Raw genomic sequence first — 27,069 nt, forward strand, 5'->3', positions numbered from 1 at the left:
AAACTCAGCTGCATAGCCGCTAGGAGGCAGCATGAAGGTACCACCCTGCCACTGGCTCTGAACATATCTGCTGTGCCTCACTTCGTGGATGCTCTGGTTGTACCTCCCAGACCCTGCACATACACCTTCAAAAATTCTGTGCCGCCAACAGTAGGTTTCAGTTCAAGACCCACCCACTGGAGCCCTCTTGCTTCAGCTACAGCAGGCTGCTTGCAACCTATGCTGCACTGTGTGGGCAACACTGGCAGGGAGGGCATTCAGATGCCACCAGTGCACAACAGTCCCCCCCAGACTCCAACACAATGCTATGTGGCTGAACGAAACCTTCCTCAGACCCATCTGGAATCCTGGAGGCTTTATCTAGGGTAGCCTGTCAGGACAGCTGCCTGCAGCATGGGAGCATCCCAACTCAAATCACAGGAGATGGTGACCTGACCCAGATAAGGGGAATGTTGTCACTACCCACATTTTTACCCCACTCCCAGTGGTTACTCAGGTGTGTGCTTTGATTTTCTCACTTGAATCTCAGTAGAGGGGTTAAGGAAACAGCCTATTTATTATACATGTAGGCAATGATGACAAATTGCTTCATTCTGTAACATGACAGTCTGCTGATCCTCCATCATTCAGCCCCATCCTTGTATCAAAGCATATAGGGACAGGACCATGGCAGGTGAGCTCCTGCATCTTAGGAAAGCTGCCAGACTGAAATTCAGCAGGTGGATCAGTAATAAAATACCAGCCACACAGGCCACCTGTCTTCTCCTTCAGGATTTAGTCCTCAAAGTCCTCCCAGGACAATGTCTCCACCCAGCATACCATTGAAACTGCTCTAAAACCTAAGCCCTGCAGTGACTGGAGTGTGGAGGTTACCGCACCAAACAGCTCCCCTTCTGTCTCTGGTGTTTCCTGCAGCCCCCCAGCCCTCATTCCCTCCTCTGAGCATCTGCGCAAAGAGACGGAGGAAGCCAAGCTAGAGTATAACCTCCTAAAAACCAGTGGCCACCCTCTCACTATACTGCCTCATTTCAATTTTTGGCTTTAGGGGATTTTTGAAGCTCTCAGGACTGAATCCAAAATCTCAGAAACTTCAAGGATACCTCAGCCAAGTCTACGTTCTTCACAACCGTGTAGATTGGAGACAAGCCTTACTACCTGCCATTGTAGACAGGCATGGCTCTCACACAGACCTTCCCAGACACCAGAAGGTGAGCTGCCTCACTAGCCATTCCCTCCCAGGTGCACGGTGACCTGGGGCTCCAGGCTCAGGCACACACGGCCACTGGTGTGAGAAGAATGAGAAGTGGGTGGAAGGCTCACCTGTGCAATCACCTTCTTCCTGAACAGTGCAGAGGCAAGGGTCACATTTTCTCCGTTAACTCGGGGCCCTGCAGGAGCTTCCTTACTCCCTGCAGCAGAAGCGCTGACTTTCTCGACCCCCGGCTCTGCCCCAGATCCCCTCCCACTCCACCCCTTCCCCCAAGGCCCCACCCCGCCTCTTCCCACCTCCACTCAGCCCCCACTCCACCCCTGCCCCGCCTCTTTCCATCCCCTTCTGCACCCTCCCCTGAGCATGCCCCACCCTTGCTCCTCCCTAAAGCCACCTGGATGCCACAGAATAGCTGATCGCAGCAGGCGGGAGGAACTGGGAGGGGAAGGTGCTGATCAGCGGGGATATCGGTGGGTACTCAGAACCCACCATGTTTTTCCTATGGGTGCTCCAGCCCCAGAGCACCCATGGAGTCAGCACCTATGCCCTACAGCGCCTGGCTGGGTAAGAGGAGAGCCTTGCCCCTGCCATTTCCACAAGGCTCCTGGCAGCTGTGACCAGGCAGGCTTGTCTTCCAGCTGCACCAGGCCAGAAGATTGTGAATGTGTCTTTCAAACGCAGGGGCTTTGTTAGTTGATTTGCCTTTATCACCTCAAGGCTGGGCCCTGTAATGTGTTCTTGCCATACTACACCTTGAGCCTAGCCAAAACTCAAGCTGATGCAGAATGTGCAGGCTGCTTGTGTCATAAATATAAAGGGAAGGGTAAACACCTTTAAATCCCTCCTGGCCAGAGGAAAAATCCTTTCACCTGTAAAGGGTTAAGAAGCTACGATAACCTCACTGGCACCTGACCAAAATGACCAATGAGGAGACAAGATACTTTCAAAACTGGGGGGGGGGGGGAAACAAAGGCTCTCTCTGTCTGTGTGTTGTTTTTTGCAGGGAACAGAAAAGGAATGGAGTCTTAGAACTTAGTAAGTAATCTAGTTAGATATGCGTTAGATTCTGTTTTGTTTAAATGGCTGATAAAATAAGCTGTGCTGAATGGAATGGATATTCCTGTTTTTGTGTCTTTTTGTAACTTAAGGTTTTGCCTAAAGGGATTCTCTCTGTTTTGAATCTGATTACCCTGTAAGGTATTTACGGTCCGGATTTTACAGAGGTGATTCGTTTACTTTTTCTTCCATTAAAATTCTTCTTTTAAGAACAGGTTTCAGAGTAACAGCCGTGTTAGTCTGTATTCGCAAAAAGAAAAGGAGTACTTGTGGCACCTTAGAGACTAACCAATTTATTAGAGCATAAGCTTTCGTGAGCTACAGCTCTCTTCCTCAGATGCATCTGAGGAAGTGAGCTGTAGCTCACGAAAGCTTATGCTCTAATAAATTGGTTAGTCTCTAAGGTGCCACAAGTACTCCTTTTCTTCTTTTAAGAACCTGATTGCTTTTTCATTGTTCTTAAGATCCAAGGGTTTGGGTCTGTGTTTACCTATGCAAACTGGTGAGGATTTTTATCACGCCTTCCCCAGGAAAGGAGGTGTAGGGTTTGGGAGGATTTTGGGGGGAACGACTTTTCCAAACGGGCTCTTTCCCAGTTATATATCTGTTAGACGTCTGGTGGTGGCAACGATAAAGTCCAAGGGCAAAAGGTAAAATAGTTTGTACCTTGGGGAAGTTTTAACCTAAGCTGGTAAAAATAAACTTAGGGGGTTTTCATGCAGGTCCCCACATCTGTACCCTAGAGTTCAGAGTGGGGAAGGAACCTTGACAGCTTGTAACATGGTGCCTCAGGATAGCAGCATGATGCCAGCACTCCATAAGCAGTCTGTCTGTGGCTTTCTGGGTGGAGCTCCAGGTGTTGTCTTTGACAAAGCCCTAATCAGCCCTAATCAGCTTGGTACCCACCTTCTTGAAAGACCACGGCCATGGCTGCAGTCAGGTGCCCCTCAGTTCAGAAGAGGGGGGCTGATTTCCTGTGGAATGCTTCTCCCATACCCAGAGCTGGCTGACCTTCTGGGTGCGTCACTACACCCATGGGGCTGAGTGGCCATTGCAGGAGTGCAAAGGCAGCAGAGGGAGGCATTTTTCTTAGGGGAAAGCTGCAATGGGGGGTTGGGCATATAGAATCATAGAATATTAGGGTCAGAAGAGACCTCAGGAGGTCATCTAGTCCAACCCCCTGCTCAAAGCAGGACCAACCCCAATTAAATCATCCCAGCCAGGACTTTGTCAAGCCGGGCCTTGAAAATCTCTAAGGATGGAAATTCCACCCACCTCCCTAGGTAACTCATTCCAGTGCTTCACCACCCTTCTAGTGAAAAAGTTTTTCCTAATATCCAACCTAGACCTCCCCCACTGCAACTTGAAACCGCTGCTCCTTGTTCGGTCATCTGCCACCTCTGAAAATGGCCAAGCTCCATCCTCTTTGGAACCCCCCCTTCAGGTAGTTGAAGGCTGTTACCAAATATCTTCTCACTCTTCTCTTCTGCATTCGAAATAACTCTAATTCCCTCGGCATCTCCTCGTAAGTCATGTGCCCCAGCCCCCTAATCATTTTCGTTTCCCTCCGCTGGACTCTCTCCAATTTGTCCACATCCCTTCTGTAGTGGGGGGACCAAAACTGGATGCAATACTCCAGGTGTGGCCTCACCAGTGCCAAATAGAGGGGAATAATCACTTCCCTCGACCTGCTGGCAGTGCTCCTACTAATACAGCCCAATATGCCGTTTTGGCAACAAGGGCACACTGCTGACTCATATCCAGCTTCTCGTCCACTGTAATCCCAAGGTCCTTTTCTGTAGAACTGTTGCTTAGCCAGTCGGTCCCTAGTCTGTAGCGGTCCATGGGATTCTTCCTTCCCAAGTGCAGGACTCTGCACTTGTCCTTGTTGAACCTCATCAGATTTCTTTTGGCCCAGTCCTCCAATTTGCCTAGGTCACTCTGTATCCTAACCCTACCCTCCAGCGTGACTACCTCTCCCCCCAGTTTAGTGTCATCTGCGAACTTGATGAGGGTGCAATTAATCCCATCATCCAGATCATTAATGAAGATGTTGAACAAAACCGGCCCAGGACCGACCCCTGGCTGGGGACGGCTGAGATGCAGGGGGCAGGCAGTTATGCTACAGCTTTAGACAATGCATATTGTAGCTCCTATTACTGTGTTTTCAAGTGTCCCTCCAGGGTGCCCAGAGCTTTGGTGCTGGGCTTCCTCTACACTGAAATCGAAATTGCAGCACACCTACTGCTCCTGTGCAGGAGAGTAAGGGAGGGCAAGGCAACCCTTTACTCTGCAGCACCAGCTACCCGCATGGTGGGGAAGGAGAACAGCCTTCACAGGGGTACTATTCCCTGTCTCTCCCTGCTTCCCTGTGCCATGAGCAAACCAGCTGCCCCAGACCCAGGGTCTTCACAAACCACCTTCCCTGGAGCAGGGGGACCCGGGCAGCAGATTGTGACTCTCCAAGCTGTGCTCCAGGGGTGCTGTGACAACATGCTGCCCCTGCCTTGGGGCTTGTGGCAAAGCCAAAATTCAGTCCTAAACAAATAGATCAACTACTGATGTAAATTACAGAGAATCTGCCAACGCTCCAGTTTGCACATAATCCCCACAATTCCCATGTTTCTCAAAATTAGACAAACAACCTCCCCCTGAAAGGAGAAATAAATCAGTGGTGAAGAAAGACACATAAAACAAGTGCCCCATCAGATCAGTTGTTGCTAAGCAATATATTCCCAGTCTCCGAGAAAGAGAGAGGTCACTGCTCAGCAATAAACTAAGCCTAGAGGACATAAACTCTTGGGCAACGTAGAGACACTTTATAACAGAGAAACATTTTATAACCAAGCGACTCCTTCCTCTTCTGTCTGATGGGCTAATGAAGATGGATGTGTAGTATGCGATGTTGGCACCCAGCTACAGTCTCAGGTCACCCCAATACCTACAGTGCCTCTTGGAGAACATCCATAGTAATTCCCAGCCTCCCTGTGGGAAAGATGCAGAAAGCTCCTGAAGTCAAAGTGATCACCACATCAACAAATTGTATTATAGAACAAACACACAGCATGAGCGGGATCCCTGGAAGCCCGGGCTTTCTTCATGACCAGAACTCACACGAGAGTGCGCCATAATTTGGGTGCACTATAATTACTCTGCTGCATCATCCTCCAGCATTCATGAGCAGAAGGCACTGTCTGTGCAAGACCTCCCTCCCCCATCCACATGTAATGGGGAGAGAGATTAGCAGCCAATGCCCAGTTTGAACATAATCTCCACAATTCCCTTATTTCTCAGAATCAGACAAACAACCTCCCTTACTCCTCCCCTTCTCTAAAACCTTGCAGAAGGCTTCTGTGGCTTCAATAATCCACACAGATGCTTCCTTCACTAGTCCTGCAGAGACTCTCCCAGAAAGATAACAGCCTCAGGTCACTCTCTGCACTTAACTTGATTTCCAGGGTAGCATCGCGCTCTGGAAACCCCATCAATGGAGAGCAGAGAAGGCAGAGTTAGACATAAAGCCAGCCTGGAAGCATGAGGTCTCTAAATGGCTGGGCCTGGCCGCAAGCTAACCCCCAGGGAACCTAAACTAGAGCAAGCACCAGCAAACATGCTCTAGGGAACCATCTCATGGTGACTCCTGGGGACTTGTTCCTGCACCAATATCTAATATCAAGAAGTATCCCTAAAAGTTCTTGGCTATAATGGCTAGTCTGCTCCTTCGGAGGTCCCCAAATAACTGAGGTACTTTACTGCAGAGACGCTGCCATAAACAGCAATGGGTGTCTTTTGCTTAGAACGTGCAGTGGGATACTATAGGACAAAGACAGCTACCTGCTTGGTCTTTTATACAGCTGTTCATTCAGAACAAGCACAAGTTCACGGTCTGGAAGACTATGTCCAGGAGCGAGCTGTATAGTGCAGAGAATAAACAATGACTCCTAATCTTAGTTACACATTCCCAGTGCCTGGTGTTCCCTCCCACTCTGACAAGTGCTTGAGCAAAGCAACACACAGGATTGCCATTGCTAATTGACATGAGCCAGGCACATACACAAAGGACCTGGGAAGGGGAAAACCCTACAAATGATTCCAAAGATTCAGGCCCCAAGGAATTCTGTTTTAAGCTTACAAGTTCTGTCAATCATAATACTGTGCCAGACTTTGTCATTACCAGTCGCCAGAGTGAGAGAAAAGAGAGGCCTCGAATGAAGCACTGATATTTTATCAAAGACCTAGAGGTGAATTATGACAGACCACGGGATGGGAGCAGAAATGAAGCATCAAGCGATCACCTGTACCAATCCACATAATATACCCTAGAAGTCGCCACCAGGATATTTTAACACTTCAGCAAAGAAGAGTTGCACATAGAGATGGCTAGCTACAGAGGAGAACACAAAGGTCTAAGAATACAGGAATGTACATGGGGATGGAGGAACATACAAGAAACATAATCATTCCATTGGCTGCTGTTCTAGAACGACCAAAGAATAACATGGTAACAGCTCATCTCTGAATTCTTCACACAATCATGACTTTCTCCAGGGCGTTTGTGCATATCACACCATTAGTATTATGACTGATTTTAGGCAGATGTGCAGAAGTTTCAGTTTCTTATTTTTCTGTTGAGCTGGATACTCAAGAAATCATGCATATGTACCACACGGACAAATGGACAGACAGATGTGACTGCCAAAATGAGATGCCCTGCAAGTTACAACCTTCAATCACTAACTCTGCCAGCACTGAAATCAGCAAGCCATAGGGTGGCAGGGCTCAGTATGCTTCTTGCTCAGCCATCTGCATGATGTTATATGATATCAGGCTAGCCATTCTTATGATTTATTCAAATGCTCATTACAGTCAATCTATTTTTACACAGAGGTGATGATATTCGCTGATAACGGTTAATCATTTATAATTCCATGGACTAGTGAGATGCCAATGTACTATTAAAGGGAATTCCACCAGGCGCCTTCAGAGATGCAGCAAATTGCCAAAAACTGAGTTTCGAATATACCTTGGGAGGATTTAAAACTCCACATAAGGAAGTCAATCTTGGCTGACGCCCACTGAACAAACTCAGCCATCTACACTCATCCCATCATGGGAGAGAACGAACGCTCAACTAGCCCTTGCAGCAGGAGAGACAAGGGCTACAAGAAATCTGCCTCTTTACTGTTTTACCAACCTCCTCTCCCCTCCATCAGTCACCCATCTCTTCTGCAACACGGGGAGCAGCCCCTGCCAAGGCAAGTTCCCCATGCCAAGGAATGCCACACGGACGGGTAGGCTTTTATAAGACTGTTTCTTGAGATTCTGACCTCTGGCTGTCAGGGGTGTTTACCTGGGAGCAGGAGTGGCCAGGAGATGTAACTTTTTCTGTAACCACATGGGCGGTTGTATATAAACAGTGCAACAAGCAGACAAGTAAATTATCCACAGGATGTAGCCTAGTCCCTTCACATACACACAAATGTAGGAACAGGTCAGGCCAGAACCTCTGTTTAGTGAAAATGGCAAGGCCTGGCCCTTCACCTCCACACAGAGAGGAAATCTTTATGCTACAAGTGTCAGGTTCAGACGAGTCAAACTTGTGCCAACCATGTACTGCAGTAGAGCTAATTACACACATAGTATATGAAGTCTACCTTAAAGCACAATCAATAAAGACTAATTAAATAGAATGTCATATTACAGGGCTCCTTTGTCACATTCCAACTAATCTAATTAGAATTTCACTGTATTTTAAATCCTGACTAGTTCATTGTTAGATGTTTCATTACACAGTGCAGTGCAGCCAAATATCAAATTTCTGGCCTGATCTTTAACCCATAACCTCAATGAAAGACAGGAGAAAATGCCAATCAAAGTTACTTACAGTTCAAGGACTCTTTCAGTGGATCAGCGTGAAGGCCAGAGGAGCCTCAGGATCCAATCCTCGATGGTACCTGCTGATATTTTAAAAACGGCTTTTATTAGAGAGGAAATTACTAGAATGAGAGCAGATGTCAGAGCAAAAATTAACACTCTGGGATGGATCTGTGAGGTGGGATAAGCTCAACATGGAGCTCAGTTCCTAGGCTCAAAGTATGCACGTGTTGTATTGTAAATCAGCTGACCAGGATGCAGGGGCTACAGGGAGCAAACTGCCACACACATCCCAACCACGCCTTCTGCAGGGAGCAAGCTGCACCCCCAACACACTCTTCTGGGTAGCTCTATAATTGTGCCCTTAAAGTAGAAATGGGTGAAAGTAAGAATTTCTTAATTAAATTAGGGCAATGTTGCTGTCCTGACAATTTCTGTGCATTTTGGAGGCGAAACACACCCTGTGTTAAAAGAATATTATTCAAGTTGCAAAATCAAAAACTCAAAAGTTAGGAAACACAAGAACTAAGGTTGCCCAGACAACGCTAATTTGCCTGCCTCCTGTATATGTATTCATTACATTAGTTACATGATCACATACTAGTCCTTCCACAGGACTCCTCATTCAGTGCAGAGGCCTATTTGGTCCCCATGTGCATGAGGGATCCCTGAAAGGGATCTTCAGATGGGAATGACCAGGAAAAACCACAGGGATCAACAGATTACAGAGGACAACAAATGAAAGAACAGAACAGGAGTGAGGTCATAGGTTTACAATCAGGATTCCAGAAGCGGACACCAAGCAGAGAACCCCAGACATCACCTGCTCCTTAATTTGTGCAACTCCATAAAGAGCACATTGCTGGGTCTAATCTGGAGATGCCAAAAGCTTGGATCATTGGAGCGAGGCCCTCACACCCTTCCTGACAAGGGCAAATGAAAGACACTGCTGGTCCCCACTGCTACCTGAGCAACTAGGAACAACTGAGGACCCAACATTACTTCCACAATTGCAAACCCCTATAACAAGGGGTGGGCAACATGTCAGCCGAGGAGATGCCCCTAAGCTCCACCATTTCTTACACTTTCTTCCCCCAATCATCGTGCGTTCTCTTGGTCTTCGCCGGCTCAAACCTCAGCCGTGTAGCCCTCCTACAACCCCCAGAAGCTCAACCACCTGGTTAGGTCAGAGAGAAGAGACATAGTGCTAAGCATCACCAGCAGGTTTCGCTCTTCCTCCAGAGCCAGCTGGCGGGACTCCTGGAGTACGAGGCTAGCTCTCTTTATGCATAGGGAAACCATTCCCAACAACAGTCTTTTAAAACTCTCCAAACCCTTCCAGAGTAGCTGTGGGTAATGCAAGGTGTGCTCTGCAAAGAATTCTGCTGGGGCTGGGCGGGACAAAGGTTTCCTTGGGGGTATTTGTGATGCTTTGCAAATAGAATAAAAGGAAACACTATCCAACTGAATTTATCTGCCACCTTGAGGCACAATTCAGGATGAAGAGAGGCTATGAAGCACAGAGGTAGTTCATCAGCTAATCATCCTCAGAAATTAGCCACTGAAATGTAAGTATCTATTCGACATTGGTGTCCAGTTTTGAGCCCCGCACTACAAGAAGGATGTGGATAAATTGGAGAGAGTCCAGCGAAGGGCAACAAAAATGATTAGGGGACTGGAACACATGACTTATGAGGAGAGGCTGAGGGAACTGGGATTGTTTAGTCTGCAGAAGAGAAGAATGAGGGGGGATTTGATAGCTGCTTTCAACTACCTGAGAGGTGGTTCCAGAGAGGATGGTTCTAGACTATTCTCAGTGGTAGAAGAGGACAGGACAAGGAGTAATGGTCTCAAGTTGCAGTAGGGGAGGTTTAGGTTGGATATTAGGAAAAACTTTTTCACTAAGAGGGTGGTGAAACACTGGAATGCGTTACCTAGGGAGGTGGTAGAATCTCCTTCCTTAGAAGTTTTTAAGGTCAGGCTTGACAAAGCCCTGGCTGGGATGATTTAATTGGGGATTGGTCCTGCTTTGAGCAGGGGGTTGGACTAGATGACCTCCTGAGTTCCCTTCCAACCCTGATATTCTATGATCCTATGATTCTATCTTCTTGATGGAGGAAGCCTGTACACATGTAGGGTTGCCAGCATTCTAACTGCACAAAACTAAACACCCTTGCCCCACCGCTTCCTTGAGGTCATGCCCCTTCTCTGAGGCTCTGCCTCCACTCACTCCAGCCCCCCTCCCTCTGGCACTCACTCTCCCCCACCTTCACTCACTTTGACTGGGCTGGGGCAGTGGGTTGGGGTGCAGAAAGGGAGGGGCTTCAGGGCTGGGGTACAGGGTTGGGGTGTGAGAGGGGGTGCAGGCTCTGTGAGGGAGTTTGGGTTTGGGGGGGGTTCCGACCTGGGGCAGGGGGTTTGGGGTGCAGGGTCTGGGAGGGAGTTAGGGTGAGGGAGGAGGTTCCAACCTGGGGCAGGAGGTTCGGGGTGTGGGCTCCAGCCGGGCAGTGCTTACCTCAGGCGGCTCCCGGTCGGTGGCGCGGTGGGGCTAAGGCAGGCTCTCTGCCTGCCCTGGCGCTATGCAGCTCCCAGAAGCAGCTGGCGTGTCCGGCCCCTAGGCGGCGACACAGCCAGGCGGCTCTGCTTGGTGCATGCTGCCCATGCACGCAGGCGCCGCCCCCACAGCTCCCATTGGCTGGTTTCCCAGCCAATGGGAGCTGCCGAGCTGGCACTGGGGGCAGCATGCAGGGCTTCCCTGATTACCCTTACGCCTAAGGGCCGGACATGCTGGCCACTTTCTGGGAGCTGCATGGAGCCAGGGCAGGCAGGAAGCCTGCCTTAGCCCTGCTGTACAGTCAACCGGACTTTTAACAGCTGGTTGAAAACCGGACACTTGGCAACTCTATACACATAGCACAAGAGACACCAAACAGAAGAGACACATGGCTCCTTTCCCTTTAACCTCTGAGCATTGGACCAATTAAACAGGAAGAAATGAGGGAACAATATCCTTTTGTAATTTCTTCCTGTTGTCCCAAACTCCCTTTGGAAGCTACTGGTAGATTGGCACTGCTGTGATCGATGCAGCCATGTCAATTTAGGGGGCCGCTAAATCGATCGCAGAGTGCACTCCCGGCGACTCCTATACTCCACCTCCCCGAAAACAGTAAGGGAAGCTGGCGAGAGAGCGTCTACAGTCGACCCAGCATGGTAAGTTGACCTAAGATACATCGACATTATTCGCGTAACTGGAGCAGCGTAACTTAGGTCGACTTATCACGGTAGCGTAGACCAGCCTCTGTCCCAACTGGCTAAGTGGAGCCTTCTCTTTGCTGTTTGTGCTGCACATGAGAGATGACAGTCACTCCTTAACATCGCTGCTAAATCACATTGCAAAAATATCAGGGAGCTTCAGAACCACGTGAGGGAAGAATGTCCTTGGGACAGGAAGAACAAATCAATGAAGGTTTTTGCCCTTTTCTCTTTACAGGAGCACAGGCCTGTGGAGCTCCACAGGCCTATGCAATTCCCCAGGACTGACACAGCAGACTGAGTCATGTTCTCCTTTGTAGGAACACGTCGCTGGCTATTTCACGGACAGGACAGAGCCCACAAGCACCTCCGCCAGCTGCCACTGTTACCAGAGACGCAGCAGCTGAGGTCTCCAGAGAGCAGCTGCTTCCAGAGTCAGACAGCAGAGCTTTGTGCAAAGGGAACCCAGAAGGGGCCTTTCTTCTTACTCAGCTTTGCAAAAAATAATAAATAAAAATATGCCCTTACTAGAGCCTAGCAACATTCCGGAATAGAGACAGGGAGCTGACTCACATCCCCTTGTAGAGAGAGCCCACCTTTTATTCCCAGTGTTTCCCTTTGCAAACACGGAGAACTTCGCTAGTTTTCCCTAGTGCAGTGTCATTGGCTGATGGCAGGACTCCTGATTTGCTCCAGCATCTGTGATAGGAGAGTCAGGCTCAGAGTTTCAAATGCCAGAACACAATAGGAATAGAATAGCGCTTTAAACATAGAATTTAGTGTAACAAAGGGCCCTGCGGATTCCTTACTTACCCTCTCTGTGGCTAGGAGAAAGACACATGAAGGAGCATATAGCCACATCTTTCCATCTCTTTGCAGGTTGTACAAAATTATAACATTTGAATCAACTCTACATTCTAGCTGCAAATAGAGAGGCTTTCAGACAAAGGTAAATAATATGCAAGGCACAATGGGCTATTTCAAAGTCCCGTAACATGGGTGAATTGGCCAGTGTGAGGCTGTTCACATCAGCTCTAGACAAAGAAGCTGAATGAGGTCTCAGAAATAGAGATATATGGAGAGAGGGAAGGTGGCCAAACTGTACTCGTTGTCCCCTATTTAATAAGCCATTAGTGAAATGACCAGTTACTGGAAAGCACTCCATTATTTTCTAATTGACACATTTATTCATGGCACTTTTTCCCATAGAGGGATGCAAAATGACAAGGAAGCAGCACTACCTGAAAAGGGCCACAAGCCTTGCAAAGGGACCAGAAGTTTAGCTGCTCCCCAAGACCCATGTAAAAGGCAAGGATCCCCCAACTCCGGCTCCAACACACTATTCCGTACCTTTAGGGCAAGTAGGTCACTGTCATGAGACACTGAGTGTTCTTTCTCATTCTATATGCACGGTAACAGTGTGACCACCACACTGAGCAGAAGTCTTCACTGAGCTGCTAATAGTGACATTCAGGTCTGTGTAGTAATGCTTAATGTAGAACCCAGCAACGTGTATGAGTGGTTTGGATTATTCCTTCCCATTTGCATTACTTTGCTTTTGCCAACAACTCATTTCCGCTGTCTTCTGGCTGCCCATGCACCAAACTTCGGCCTTTACCCAGCAAGGCACACGCATAACTTTCAGCCCCTCTGGAGTTACACTGACCTCAGTGGAATTACTCATGTGCATAAAGTCACACACATGCTTAAGTGCTTTGCTGGCGTAGGGCCTTGGTCAGGTCCCTTTCCAGCCTTTTCCATTGTTGACTAATCTAAATAATTTTGTGTCACCTGCAGATTTTACCAAGCTAAAAAATATTAAACCAAACTGGTGTGAGAGCAGCACCATAGGGCACCCATCTTTAACCTTGTATTATGTTGGAAATTGTCCATTTAGTCCTACTCTTTTTTCCCCTCAGATCCAGTTTCTAATCCATGGTTGTACTTTAGCTCTCATCCCATGATTAGTTACCTAATTTTAGTAGCTTCTTGGAGGGGCCATTGAAAGCAGACATAAATGACATTAAATGGTTCTCCTTTAGCCATTATTTTGTTGACATGCTCAATAATTCAACCAGATTAAAGCACAATTTTCCTTTACAAAGCCATGGTGCTTTATCATTATCATATCCTGTACACCTAGATGTTTTATAATTCTATTATGAATGATCATTTCAGCCCATTTTCCTGAGTCTGAAATAAGTCACGCTACTCTGTAATCCTCAGGACTTCCCCAAGTGTCTTTTCTGTACTCCACTTTCCATTCTCCTGTGCTCCAGTGTAATAGAGGATGTTAATAAGTGATTGCAAGTGGAATTTTCAAAAGCTCCTAAGTGAGTTAGGAGCACATGTCCCATTGACTTTCGATGGGATCTGTGCTTCTACCACACTAGATATTTTTGAAAATTCAACCTTGCACATTTTGTTGGCTGCTGAGAACCTTCAGCCTGGAATTCCCATAGAGCTCTTCACTGTCCCATCTGGTCCTGAGGACTTGATGCTCTTAAATTTATCATTTTCATCCAGCACCTATTCTTGTGACACCTCAGTCTCTGGCAGTGCCTCATCTTCATCACCGCAAAAGAGCAGGTCTGGTGAAGACCGATGCAAAGAAATCATTTAGCATCTCAGCTTTGTCACTATCTGCTTGATTGCTTCTTTTACCTCCAGACAGTCCAGGAACCGGAATTTCCTCCCCCCGGGTGCTCTGCTTCTGATCGTACATACAGAATGGCTTGTTTTTATTTGTCTCTTTGCTATTTAGATTCTGTCTTTATCCTGTTTACTTTCTTCTTACATTTTACCCACCATAATTCAGATTCCTTTCTATCAACTTAACTTGGGCTGGGTTTTCAGGAGATGAGGGTTTCAAGACTGGATGCCTTCTGTAAGATATGTTTTAGCCTAACATAAGCTATTGGGCTCAGTAGTGGGAAAACTAGAGGGAATTCTCTGCCCTGTGTTATACAGGAGGTCAGACAGGATAACCTAAGGATCCCTTCTGATGTTAAAATCATTGATGTTAGCAGTGTTAAAACCTATGAGATTTATAGATTATACAAGGGATGGAGCATGAAGGTGACACCTTAAACATGGATCCAACAGTCAACCCATGTCAATGTCACTTTAACATGAACATGTCATGATGTCTGTACACCCCATGCTGGTTCAGCAGCCAAAGGGTTAACAAATCACGTGCCTGCCCATTCAGTCAGCGCTGAGTGACAGTGTTTCTATTCTAAAGAATCCTGTTGCACTTGCTTGTAACATTTATCAGATTTTCACCTTTCGGGCTGTAGTTTTCTGAAGCTTCCAAAATTTTCTCTCCAGATGCAATTTTTCTTAAAAGTTTGGGCAAAAATGGCTCCCACTTTTGTGTCTCAAGAGTGTAAAATTATTAATAAATAATTCACCAAAAAACAATTTGCACACAGCTACTACATTGTCAACTGTTTGGGGTAGAAATCTGAAATTGGACAATGAAAATCTGTTTCGGTTTGTCTGCGTTATGAAGGTTTAACACACACACACACACACCATATTCTGCACACACATGACATTTTTAATGACAATGTTGGATTTTAGCAACAATCTCCCAACATTCAGTAGGCACTGGACATGCAGAGGAAAACCCTATGAGGAATTTTTGACCTCGGAAGCTGAATATGGAACCCAACAGAGCCCCTCACCATATCCCACGGCTCGTTTTACCTCGCTGAACTTGGCTGTTCTTTTGTGCATAAAGTTTTGCAGGGGTGGTGGGAGCAACTCCATTTTCCTGCTTGGTTTCCATTACTTCCAAAATTAAGGTTGCAAAGAGGGTTCCACTATAAGCCAATTTGCACCCTTACTCTAACAGGAAAAAGATTTACACCTTCAAAGTTTGTGAATACTCTTAGCAAAGAGGAGGATTTTTTCCATAAACGTTAAGTAATCTAATCAAATGTTTTTGACGGTAAAATTCATTAAATATAGTCATTTTCCCCCTTTGAAATAATTATCTATTTTCTCCAACTTCAGGGTGGGAAGGTTTATATCATTAAAACCTCTCTGTGTGTGTGTCTGTCTGTCTGTGTGTGTGTGTGTCTGTCTGTCTGTGTGTGTGTCTGTCTGTCTGTGTGTGTGTGTATGCGTGCACATGTGCGACTGCAGAGAATCACTTGTGCAAAGGGAAATTTAAAACACGAGCTAAAATTAAATAAAAAGGAATTTATTCAAAAGTCCTTGTGTCTCCCTCTGGGTCACGGAAACTGATGCTGAATGTTTCCAGGGCCAGAATGTCCCTACTACAGGGGAGTCTTTCAACTTCCATGTTCTCAGCATTAAACTTTCCCTCCCCACATCCACCTTGTACATGAATTAACTCCTACAAGACTATTTCACCTCAGGGCAATGCACATGCTGCAGAGCCACCATCCTCCCTTTGCTCCATGCTGCCACTCTTTTCCCCAGAAAAAAGCAGATCCATGGTGCTGGGCATCCCAGCTGAACCGATCCACATGACACTTTGCAAATCCTCAAGGACAGTTATGGAACTTAGAAGCTCATTGGGCCCAGCCTGTTGCAGGGCTTCTAAGGTCAATATCGGCCCACCCCAGCTTTAAAGCACTGCCTGGACTAGAGGAGCTGGGAGTGGTGGAATCAGGACCTCATGTGGATGAAGTGACCTAGCTAACTCAGAGGGCAGACCCAGCACAATTCAGTCCACTGATTTTCTGATGCACAAGTGCTGAGGCCTTTTCATTGCAACCAGATGCAATATGGAAAACTTGCATTCAGGGCTAACCTAGGCCCTCATGAGCCAGGCTGGCAAGTGGAGGGGGAACATGTTCAGCTATTTGGGAAGGGCACAGCAGACTTCCTCACTATACTTAAAGTTCCAGTTGCAGCTACAGTTGCTGCTTGGAACAGCTGCCAATAGGCAGCATTTAGTCTACGAAATATCTAGGCTGCGAGACGCAACTGGACCCAAGACAGTATGTGTCAAATTTGAACGGAGTTCAGAACGGTGGAACAGCACTCTAGGTAGGAAAAATAGCTGCAAGCAAGTCCATTTGCCACTGACTGGAGTACTGTCATGGATGGATATAAGCTGTTCAGGAACGACAGGAAGGGCAGAAAAGGTGGGGGAGTAGCACTGTATGTAAGGGAGCAGTATGACTGCTCAGAGCTCCGGTACGAAACTGCAGAAAAACCTGAGCGTCTCTGGATTAAGTTTAGAAGTGTGAGCAACAAGAGTGATGTAGTGGTGGGAGTCTGCTATAGACCACCAGACCAGGGGGATGAGGTGGACGAGGCTTTCTTCCAGCAACTCGCAGAAGTTACTAGATCACAGGCCCTGGTTCTCATGGGAGACTTCAATCACCCTGATATCTGCTGGGAGAGCAATACAGCGGTGCACAGACAATCCAGGAAGTTTTTGGAAACTGTAGGGGACAATTTCCTGGTGCAAGTGCTGCAGGAACCAACTAGGGGCAGAGCTCTTCTTGACCTGCTGCTCACAAACCGGGAAGAATTAGTAGGGGAAGCAAAAGTGGATGGGAACCTGGGAGGCAGTGACCATGAAATGGTCAAGTTCAGGATCCTGACACAGGGAAGAAAGGAGAGCAGCAGAATACGGACCCTGGACTTCAGAAAAGCAGACTTTGACTCCCTCAGGGAACTGATAGGCAAGATCCCCTGGGAGAATAACATGAGGGGGAAAGGAGTCCAGGAGAGCTGGCTGTATTTTAAAGAATCCTTATTGAGGTTACAGGGACAAACCATCCCAATGTACAGAAAGAATAGTAAATATAGCAGGCGACCAGCTTGGCTTCACAGTGAAATCCTTGCTGCTCTTAAATACAAAAAAGAAGCTTACAAGAAGTGGAAGATTGGACAAATGACCAGGGATGAGTACAAAAATATTGCTCGGGCCTGCATGAGTGAAATCAGGAAGGCCAAATCACACCTGGAGTTGCAGCTAGCAAGAGATGTTAAGAGTAACAGGAAGGGTTTCTTCAGGTATGTTAGCAACAAGAAGAAAGTCAAGGAAAGTGTGGGCCCCTTAATGAATGAGGGAGGCAACCTAGTGACAGAGGATGTGGAAAAAGCTAATGTACTCAGTGCTTTTTTTGCCTCTGTCTTCACGAACAAGGTCAGCTCCCAGACTACTGCACTGGGCAGCACAGCATGGGGAGGAGGTGACCAGCCTTCTGTAGAGAAAGAAGTGGTTCGGGACTATTTAGAAAAGCTGGACAAGCACAAGTCCATGGGGCCGGATGCGCTGCATCCGAGAGTGCTAAAGGAGTTGGCGGATGTGATTGCAGAGCCATTGGCCATTATCTTTGAAAACTCATGGCGATCGGGGGAAGTCCCAGATGACTGGAAAAAGGCTAATGTAGTGCCCATCTTTAAAAAAGGGAAGAAGGAGGATCCTGGGAACTACAGGCCAGTCAGCCTCACCTCAGTCCCTGGAAAAATCATGGAGCAGGTCCTCAAGGAATCAATTCTGAAGCACTTAGAGGAGAGGAAAGTGATCAGGAACAGTCAGCATGGATTCACCAAGGGAAAGTCATGCCTGTCTAATCTAATTGCCTTCTGTGATGAGATAACTGGCTCTGTGGATGAAGGGAAAGCGGTGGACGTGTTATTCCTCGACTTTAGCAAAGCTTTTGACACGGTCTCCCACAGTATTCTTGCCAGCAAGTTAAAGTATGGGCTGGATGAATGGACTATAAGGTGGATAGAAAGCTGGCTAGATTGTCGGGCTCAATGGGTAGTGATCAATGGCTCCATGTCTAGTTGGCAGCCAGTATCAAGTGGAGTGCCCCAGGGGTCGGTCCTGGGGCCAGTTTTGTTCAATATCTTCATAAATGATCTGGAGGATGGTGTGGATTGCACTCTCAGCAAATTTGCGGATGACACTAAACTGGGAGGAGTGGTAGATACGCTGGAGGGCAGGGATAGGATACAGAGGGCCCTAGACAAATTGGAGGATTGGGCCAAAAGAAATCTGATGAGGTTCAACAAGGACAAGTGCAGAGTCCTGCACTTAGGACGGAAGAATCCCATGCACCGCTACAGACTAGGGACCGAATGGCTCAGCAACAGGGCCGAAGGGTTCAAAGTGTGGGAGGGAGTGTGGGGCTGAGGCAGGGGGTTGTGGTGCGGGAGGGGTGAGGGCTCTGGCTGAGGGTGCGGGCTCTGGGGTGTGGCCAGAAATGAGGGGTTCAGGGTGCAGGAGGGGGCTCCAGGCTGTGGCAGGGGGTTGCAGTGCGGGTGCAGATTCTGGGAGGGAGTTTGGTTGTGGGAGGGGCCTAAGGGCAGGGGTGGGGCTGGGGATGAGGAGTTTGGGGTGCAGGAGGGGGTGCGGGCTCCAGCTGGGGATGCAGGCTCCGAGTTGTGGCCAAAAATGAGGGGTTCAGGGTGTGGGAGGGGGCTCCGGGCTGGAGCAGAGGGTTGGCGGAGGGGTGGGGGGGTGCTGGCTCTGGGAGGGAGTTTGGGTGCAGGAGGGGACTCAGGGCTGGGACAGGGGGTTGGGGTGTGGGAGGTGGAGCAGGCTCCGGGCAGCGCTCACCTCAAGCGGCTCCCAGAAGCGGCTGGCATGTCCCTGCGGCCATTAGGGCCGCTGCCCCCGCCTGCAGGTGCCGCCTCCGCAGCTCCCACTGGCCGTGGTTCCTGGCCAATGGGAGATGCGGGGCTGGCATTTGGGGTGGGGGCAGTGCGCGGAGCCCCCCTGGCCGGCCCTGCGCCTAGGGGCTGTGCAGAGCCGGGCAGGGAGCCTGCCTTAGCCCCGCTGCTCTGACTGGACGTTTAGCGACTGAAGTCCCATTTTGACTGGGCCTTCCGGTTGAAAACCAGATGCCTGGCAACCCTAGTGGGGAGCAGGTTATGGGCTTCAGCGTATTAGATGACTGAGCAGAAGGGAGGTTCTCATTAACTCACTGGAATGTGACGCCAGATCAAGGGTGAGACAGAGCCAAGCTGCCCAGAGTGAGTAGCCTGGACAGTATGGAGAGCTGCCCCTCGAAGGTGTATTTAGGGCAGGAGAAGGACCTTTGTTCCTCAAAGGTCACCACTCCCCAGAGCACAGGGAGGCTGTTTGCAGCATCCAGGAGCCTGCAGAGAACGCAGCCACAGAGAGTTCGCTGCCTTTCTCCCAGCCGTCACACACACGGACGCTGTGAACCAGCTGTCCTCTGCACACACACAGGCTGCACCAGCTAAATCCCTGTTCCTTGCCATCCCATTGATGCTAGCATCACCTCCACGGCTCATATTTATTAATTGTACAAACTTAATGGAGGAATGCATTGGCAAAAAAGGGTAATGGCCATCAGGCCAGCAATAAAACAGAATTAATGGTCCATAGGAAGAAATCATGTCCACTTAACACCAGCTTTGAAACTGTAACAGAATAATGTAATACCAGCCGGGCTTTTCTCCGTATGCAGATTGCTTACACCATGTTAATCACTCACAAAGCAGGCCACGTTCTCCCTCAGCTCACATGACCCTCCGGGGACCAGAAACATTTAGTGAACGGATCATTTCCAACACGCACAACTGCAGATCCAGCCCAGAGGAACACAGGAGCGAGCACCTGGACCAGGCGGTAATGTCTGAGGAATGCAACTCCAGCCCTTTGCAGCAGGGCAAGCAAGCAGCAAGTCCATGGCTCAGAACCACAACCAGGCAGCGAGCAGCTGCTGTGGCAGACAGGACAGCAGGAACAATCTGTCTGTGTGCAGTGAAACCTCAGGGAGAGCCTGGGAGAGGCCGATTGTCAGCTGCTCTTTCCTGCAGCACCTGACCTGCAGATGGGCTTGAGGCCAGGGACTGTGCGACTCCCACTGGCATTGGCAACTTTCTACTCCGACAAAACTGAACACCCTTGCCCCACCCCATCCTGCCCCTCATCCAAGGCCCCGCCCTGCCCCTTCTCCAAGGCCCCATCCCTGAGGGCTCCGGCTGGAGGTGCGGGCTCTGGGGTGGGGCCAGGGATGAGGGGTTTGGGGTATAGGAGGGAGCTGGGGGGTGGAGCCAAGGGGTTCGGAGTATGGAAGGGAGCTCCGGGCTGAGGTAGGAGGCTGGGGTGTAGGAGGGGGTCAGGGTTGCAGGTTCCGGGTGGCGCTTACCTCAAGCAGCTCCCGAAAGCAGTGGCATGTCCCCACTCCGGCTCCTACGCGGAGGCACAGACAGACAACTCTGTGCGCTGCCCCATCTGCAGGCACCACCCCCGCAGCTCCCATTGGCCGCAGCACCTGGCCAATGGGAGCAGCAGAGCTGGCGTTTGGGGTGGCGGCAGCGTGTGGAAGCCCCCTGGCTGCCCCATGCATAGGACCCAGAGAGGGGCCATGCTGCTGCTTCAGAGAGCCGCACCCAAGAGCCGCAGCAGGCAGGGAGCCTGCCTTAGCCCCCACCGTGCTGCCGGCTGGACGTTTAACGGCCTGGTCAGCAGTGCTGACCGGAGCCGCCAGGTTCCCTTTTCAACCGGGCATGCCGGTCGAAAACCTGACACCTGGCAACCCTACTGGCAGTACTGTCTAGAGGGACCTTGCAAGGGCTCAGGCTAAGACCAGGTTTCCAAACGAGAAGCCTGGCGCTGCAAGGTGCTGGCCATTGAGCACAGTGGAAGTACCCAGGATCCCACTGGATTCAGCCCACACTTTGATATTAACTCATTATTTTAAGTTGGAGAAAGACTGTTTAAGGGTGAAACATTAGACCCTGGAGAGGGCTAATTCCTTTGCCTATTTGTGAGGAAAGCAATATTAAAATGCAATTCTACTGAGAATGCACAAACACATGCAGAGGGGCTGTTTAAGTGCACTTCCTTCGAAGTGGGGCTTTTATAGAAAATATGATTTCTGCAAAATCGACATTTTTCACAGAAAAAAATTGCTGCTGTAGTTTTCCTGTTTTCCTCAGTCAGAGGGAGACACCATGGTGCATCATGGGAGATGTAGTCTGACCAAGGAGCCCGGCCCACAGCGAACACTGGGGGCATGAGGCGCTCAAACTACAGCTCCTATGAGGCATCACAGCAGCTCAGGCAAATGCAGCTTATTGTCAACCTGACCTGAAGTGAAACATTTCAATTCAGGAATGCTGAAATGTTTCATTTCAGCTAAAAGTATCTAATCAAAGTGTTCTGATATTTTCAAATCCAAAGTTTTGGGGGAAATTTCATCCCTCCAAAAATATGCTATTTCAGCTTTTTTCCTCATTTGGAACCAAAACAAAATGTCAAAATATTGGAAATTCCCCATGCAACCAGATCTATTCACAACCTTTGTGTATTTGAGCAGAGATCACATAAAGATATGACACCCTCCAAAAATTATTGCTTCTGGGTGAGAAATAGCATTCCCACTTAAATGGATTAACACAAAAACAGCTGGTACAAATAAGCAGATCACCAGGTACTATGTATTTTATTAAAATTAAACAACTGTTAACAGCACGTTTGGCCTTAGAGAAGTGTAACATATTAAATTATCGTCAAAGCCTCCTCTAGCGACTGATCCACAGAAAAGAATGGAGACTACTACTACTGTTGGATTATCTAACTAAAATCCTCCTGAAAGTCCTAGGTTCAAGTCTCACTCATGACCCACAGTGAGGGCAGGTCTCAGCAGTAAGAATGAGTGTGTCATATGTACATTACATCATGGGTAATAATTCATCAGGAAAAGGACAATGAACCAAAAGAACTCTGAAGCAGACTGGATGGACATGTGGTACTAACTAACCAAGAATTTTACAACATATTGGTTCCTACTATTTTACTTCTGGCTATCTCTTTAAAGAAAGTTTAATTTAAAAAATAAAAAGATCATTCACACAAATAACCATAAAACAAACCTGAGTTTTCTAAACTTAAGTTAAAGTTCTAAACTTAAGTTAAATTCAGTTAAAGGAGAAGTGAAATGTTCACATGAAATTATGTAAATCAGAAGACATCTGAAATTCCAGTTTGGTAACAGCCTATTATGTGTACACTTAAATATGTCCAAATACACCACATAAGGGTTCCCATTATCAGTCAGCATATACCCGTGAACCTATAATACTTTCAAAACAAAATATTTGAATATTAGTCCCTCCTCATCAACCAAGACTGTAATTCTGGGCGTTGAGTTTTAATTGCTTCAATTAATGGCATAATTAATGCCTCAAGTAGTGTAAGCAATGAACTCCTTCCCCCCAGTATTTTGCACCCTTCTCTCAGACCTCGGAGAGAAAGATCTTTTAATCTATTTACTGTCCCTGAAGGTTCACACCTCAGTGACTGTGTCCTTGGCATCATGCACTCAGAGCCTACAAAACAGTATTTAGTGCAGCCCTACATACACCCCACTCCAGATCCAGACATTCAATGTGAGGGCATAGAAGGGACTGTAGCCCAAACATCCTGAAGATGTAGGGAGGGTAGGTGAGTGGGGTGCCGAAGAGACAATCTATCTCAGAGAACTCCACTTACAGGTGAATAAACTGCCTGTCTCCTTAAAGAACTCTCTGCAGATCTCCTCTTTCAGGCTATTAATTGGCTGTAATAACTATCCTGAGTGGAGGCTGAGGAATGTCTTTCTAAAAGCTCTTCTCCTAACAGAAGCTTTAGACTTGGCTCTTCTACTGGGAGGTGCAGAAAGACCAGAGTGGAGCTCTATATGGCAGCTTTACAGATTTCAGTTCCCCAGTTATGTTCCACCCAGTTATGTTCATGGAAATTATGAAGTGCAGAGAACTCCCCTTTTAATGACAAACTCCACACCAGACCAAGGTCAGGAAAGTACAGCGAGACACACACAAGAGAGAGGCCTGCATTTGCAGGTACAGGCTGCTAAAACGTGACGTTTCCCTGCACTGACCCACACTGGACTCATCACTGGATCCACCTGAGAGCCCTATAGTTTCAAAGGCACTTTCCCATGCACAGGAACTGCACTGTCAGGCCCTAGGGCTGAATGCACTGCTGGTGTAAACAGGCATAGCTCCACTGATATTGAGGAAGTTTTGCCTGATTATACCAGCTGACAATTCGGCCTTCTCTGCTTAATTTAGTTCTGATGATTTTTCTTCCCACCACAGGTCTGTTACTTGTCCTATTTACGCAGGACAACCTATTGGGCCTGCCCTTTTGATTTCTATAGCCCAGTCCTCTCCTGTAACATCACAGCTCTATGGTTGTAACAAACATTCCCAAAGTACAGATCCCGAGAGGTCAGTTTTCAGAGGCCCCCATGAAACCGTTCAGCTACATTTTAACACTCAGTCCAGTACCACTGTGCCTGCATCCACTCTTCTCAACTACTGATCAGACAGTCACTTCCCCAGACCCTGCCCTTTCTCCACAAGCTGTAGAGAAAACATGGGCCAGGAGGTATTGGTGGAGGTAAGAACAAAATGTTTTTTAAGTACATCAGAAGCAGGAAGCCTGCTAAACAACCAGTGTGGCCCCTGGATGGTCAAGACACAAAAGGAGCTCTGTAGCGGGGTGGTCACCCACTCCGGTCCTGAAAGGGTTACAGCCCAGCCCTGGGAGAGGGCTGGGGCGGTGAGCCAAAAGCTAGGCAGATGGGGAAGGCAGCCTCAGCTGGAGCCATGCCCCCATCAGGCCACAGCTGGCCCTATAAAAGGCTGTGGAGAGAAATGGGCCTGGCTGCTTGGGAGCTGAGTAAGGTACCTAGAGTGGAGCAGCGCTGGGGGAGCTCCAGTCTGGAAACCCCCCCGGCTGCAGGCCTTGTTAAAGGCTGGGAAGGGTACTGGGGTTGCAGAGGCTGCAGCCCAGGGTAGGCAAAGGCAGCAGGTCCAAACCCCCCTTTGCCAATGATGATACTGCAGTCTGCCCCAGTGAGTGGGGGCTAGATGGTGACTGGCAGTAGCCATAGACTGAGGCGAGGTGGGTATAGAGGGTTGGGGGTTCCCCTGGGTGGGGAGACCCAGAGAGAGGGCACCCAAGATATAGGGACACTGGGGTCCAGGAGGGACACAGGGGCCAGCAATAGGCGAGACACTGGCCTGCAGAAGGCACCCTGGAAGCTGGAGAGCTAATTCTCAGGACGACCAGCGGGAGGCACTGTGTCAGTGAGTCCCGCCTCGCTACAAGCACTTAAAGATGACAGAGTCATTGTAGAGAAACTAAATGAATTCTTTGCTTCAGTCTTCACGGCTGAGGATGTTAGTGAGATTCCCAAACCTGAGTCGTCCTTTGCAGGTGACAAATCTGAGGAATTGTCACAGATTGAAGTGTCACTAGAGGAGGTATTGGAATTAATTGATAAACTGAACAGTAACAAGTCACCGGGACCAGATGGCATTCACCCACGAGTTCTGAAAGAACTCAAATGTGAAATTGCGGAACTATTAACTATGATTTGGAACCTGTCCTTTAAATCAGCATCTATACCCAATGACTGGAAGATAGCTAATGTTACGCCAATATTTAAGAAGGGCTCTAGAGGTGATCCTGGCACTTACAGATCGGTAAGTCTAACGTCAGTACTGGGCAAAGTAGCTGAAACAACTGTAAAGAATAAAATTGTCAGACACATAAATTGAACAGAAATTGTTGGGCAAAAGTCAACATGGTTTTTGTAAAGGGAGATCATGTCTTACTAACCAATTAAAGTTCTTTGAGGGGGTCAACAAACATGTGGACAAGGGGGATCCAGTGGACATAGTGTACTTAGATTTCCAGAAAGCCTTTGACAAGGTCCCTCACCAAAGGCTCTTACGTAAATTAAATTGTCATGGGATAAGAGGGAAGATCCTTTCATGGACTGAGAACTGGTTAAAAGAAGGGAACAAAGGGTAGGAATAAACGGTAACTTTTCAGAATGGAGAGGGGTAACTCGTGGTTTTCCCCAAGCGTCAGTCCTAGGACCAATCCTATTCAACTTATTCAGAAATGATCTGGAGAAAGGGGTAAACAGTGAAGTTGCAAAGTCTGCAGACGATACTAAACTGCTCAAGATAGTTAAGACCAAAGCAGGCTGTGAAGAACTTCAAAAAGATCTCACAAAACTAAGTGATTGGGCAACAAAATGGCAAATGAAATTTAATGTGGATAAATGTACAGTAATGCACACTGGAAAAAATAACCCCAACTATACATACAATATGATTGGGGCTAATTTAGCTACAACTAATCAGGAGAAAGATCTTGGAGTCATCGTGGATAGTTCTCTGAAGACATCCATGCAGTGTGCAGCGGCAGTCAAAAAAGCGAACAGGATGTTAGGAATCATTAAAAAAGGGATAGAGAATAAGACGGAGAATATCTTATTGCCTTTATATAAATCCATGGTACGCGCACATCTTGAATACTGCGTACAGATGTGGTCTCCTCATCTCAAAAAAGATATACTGGCATTAGAAAAGGTTCAGAGAAGGGCAACAAAAATGATTAGGGGTTTGGAACGGGTCCCATACGAGGAGAGACTAAAGGGGCTAGGACTTTTCAGCTTGGAAAAGAGGAGACTAAGGGGGGATATGATAGAGGTATATAAAATCATGGGTGGTGTGGAGAAAGTGAATAAAGAAAAGCTATTTATTTGTTCCCATAATATAAGAACTAGGGGCCACCAAATGAAATTAATGGGCAGCAGGTTTAAAACAAATAAAAGGAAGTTCTCCTTCACACAGCGCACAGTCAACCTGTGGAACTCCTTGCCTGAGGAGGTTGTGAAGGCTAGGACTATAACAGGGTTTAAAAAAGAACTGGATAAATTCATGGAGGTTAAGTCCATTAATGGCTATTAGCCAGGATGCGTAAGGCATGGTGTCCCTAGCCTCTGTTTGTCAGAGGGTGGAGATGGATGGCAGGAGAGAGATCACTTGATCATTACCTGTTAGGTTCACTCCCTCTGGGGCATTTGGCATTGGCCACTGTTGGAAGACAGGATACTGGGCTGGATGGACCTTTGGTCTGACCCAGTATGGCCGTTCTTATGTGTCTGACACAAAGGGTTAAACTTACTCTGACTCAGACTCATTAGGGTGACCAAACATCCCGATATTATTGGAACTATCCCGATATTTGGGGCTTTGTCTTATAGACAACGATTACCTACCCCTCCCCCCGCCCCGATTCTTCACACTTGCTGCCTGGCAGAAAGGACCATCATGACCATCTAGACTGACCTCCTGCACTTCGCAGGCCACAGAACCTCACCCACCCACTCCTGTAATAGACCCCTAATCTCTGGCTGAGTTACTGAAGTCCTCAAATCATAAACTAAAGACTTCAAGTTACAGAGAATCCGCCTTTTACTCAAACTCAGACCAGAGAGTGAGCCATGCCCCCTGCTGCAGAGGAAGGCAAAAAACTCCCAGGGTCTTTCCCAATCTGACTCAGGGGGGAAATTCCTTCCCAACCCCATATGTGGTAATCAGTTAGACCCTGAGCATGTGGACAAGACCCACCAGCCATACACCTGGGAAAGAATTCACCAGCCTTTGGAGATACTTGCTGCTAGCAGTCACAGATCAGTTACGTGCCACTGTGGGCAGTCTCCTCATACCATCCCCTCCATAAACTTATCAAACTCGCTCTTGAAGCCAGTTAGATTTTTTGCCCCCACTGCTCCCCTTGGAAGGCTGTTCCAGAACTTCACTCCTCTGATGGTCAGAAACCTTCAACTAATTTCAAGCCTAAACTTGTTGACGGCCAGTTTATAGCCATTTGGTTT

At 47.9% G+C, this 27,069-nt stretch overlaps 1 protein-coding gene across 8 annotated transcripts in view; it reads right to left on the reverse strand.

Annotated features, from left to right (window-relative positions):
- Positions 1-27,069, reverse strand: part of PKNOX2 (PBX/knotted 1 homeobox 2) — a 691,764-nt gene that overhangs the window by 593,707 nt on the left and 70,988 nt on the right. For 7 of the 8 annotated variants that reach the window (XM_073320703.1, XM_073320715.1, XM_073320717.1 and 4 more), the window contains exon 2: positions 8,151-8,223. The exons of the other annotated variant lie outside the window; for it this stretch is intronic. The gene's annotated coding sequence lies outside the window, so the exon portion shown is untranslated. The remainder of the gene's footprint in view (positions 1-8,150; positions 8,224-27,069) is intronic. 8 annotated transcript variants of the gene reach the window in all.

This window comes from Lepidochelys kempii, chromosome 22 (genome assembly GCF_965140265.1).
Source record: "Lepidochelys kempii isolate rLepKem1 chromosome 22, rLepKem1.hap2, whole genome shotgun sequence".
Taxonomy (NCBI): domain Eukaryota; kingdom Metazoa; phylum Chordata; order Testudines; family Cheloniidae; genus Lepidochelys; species Lepidochelys kempii.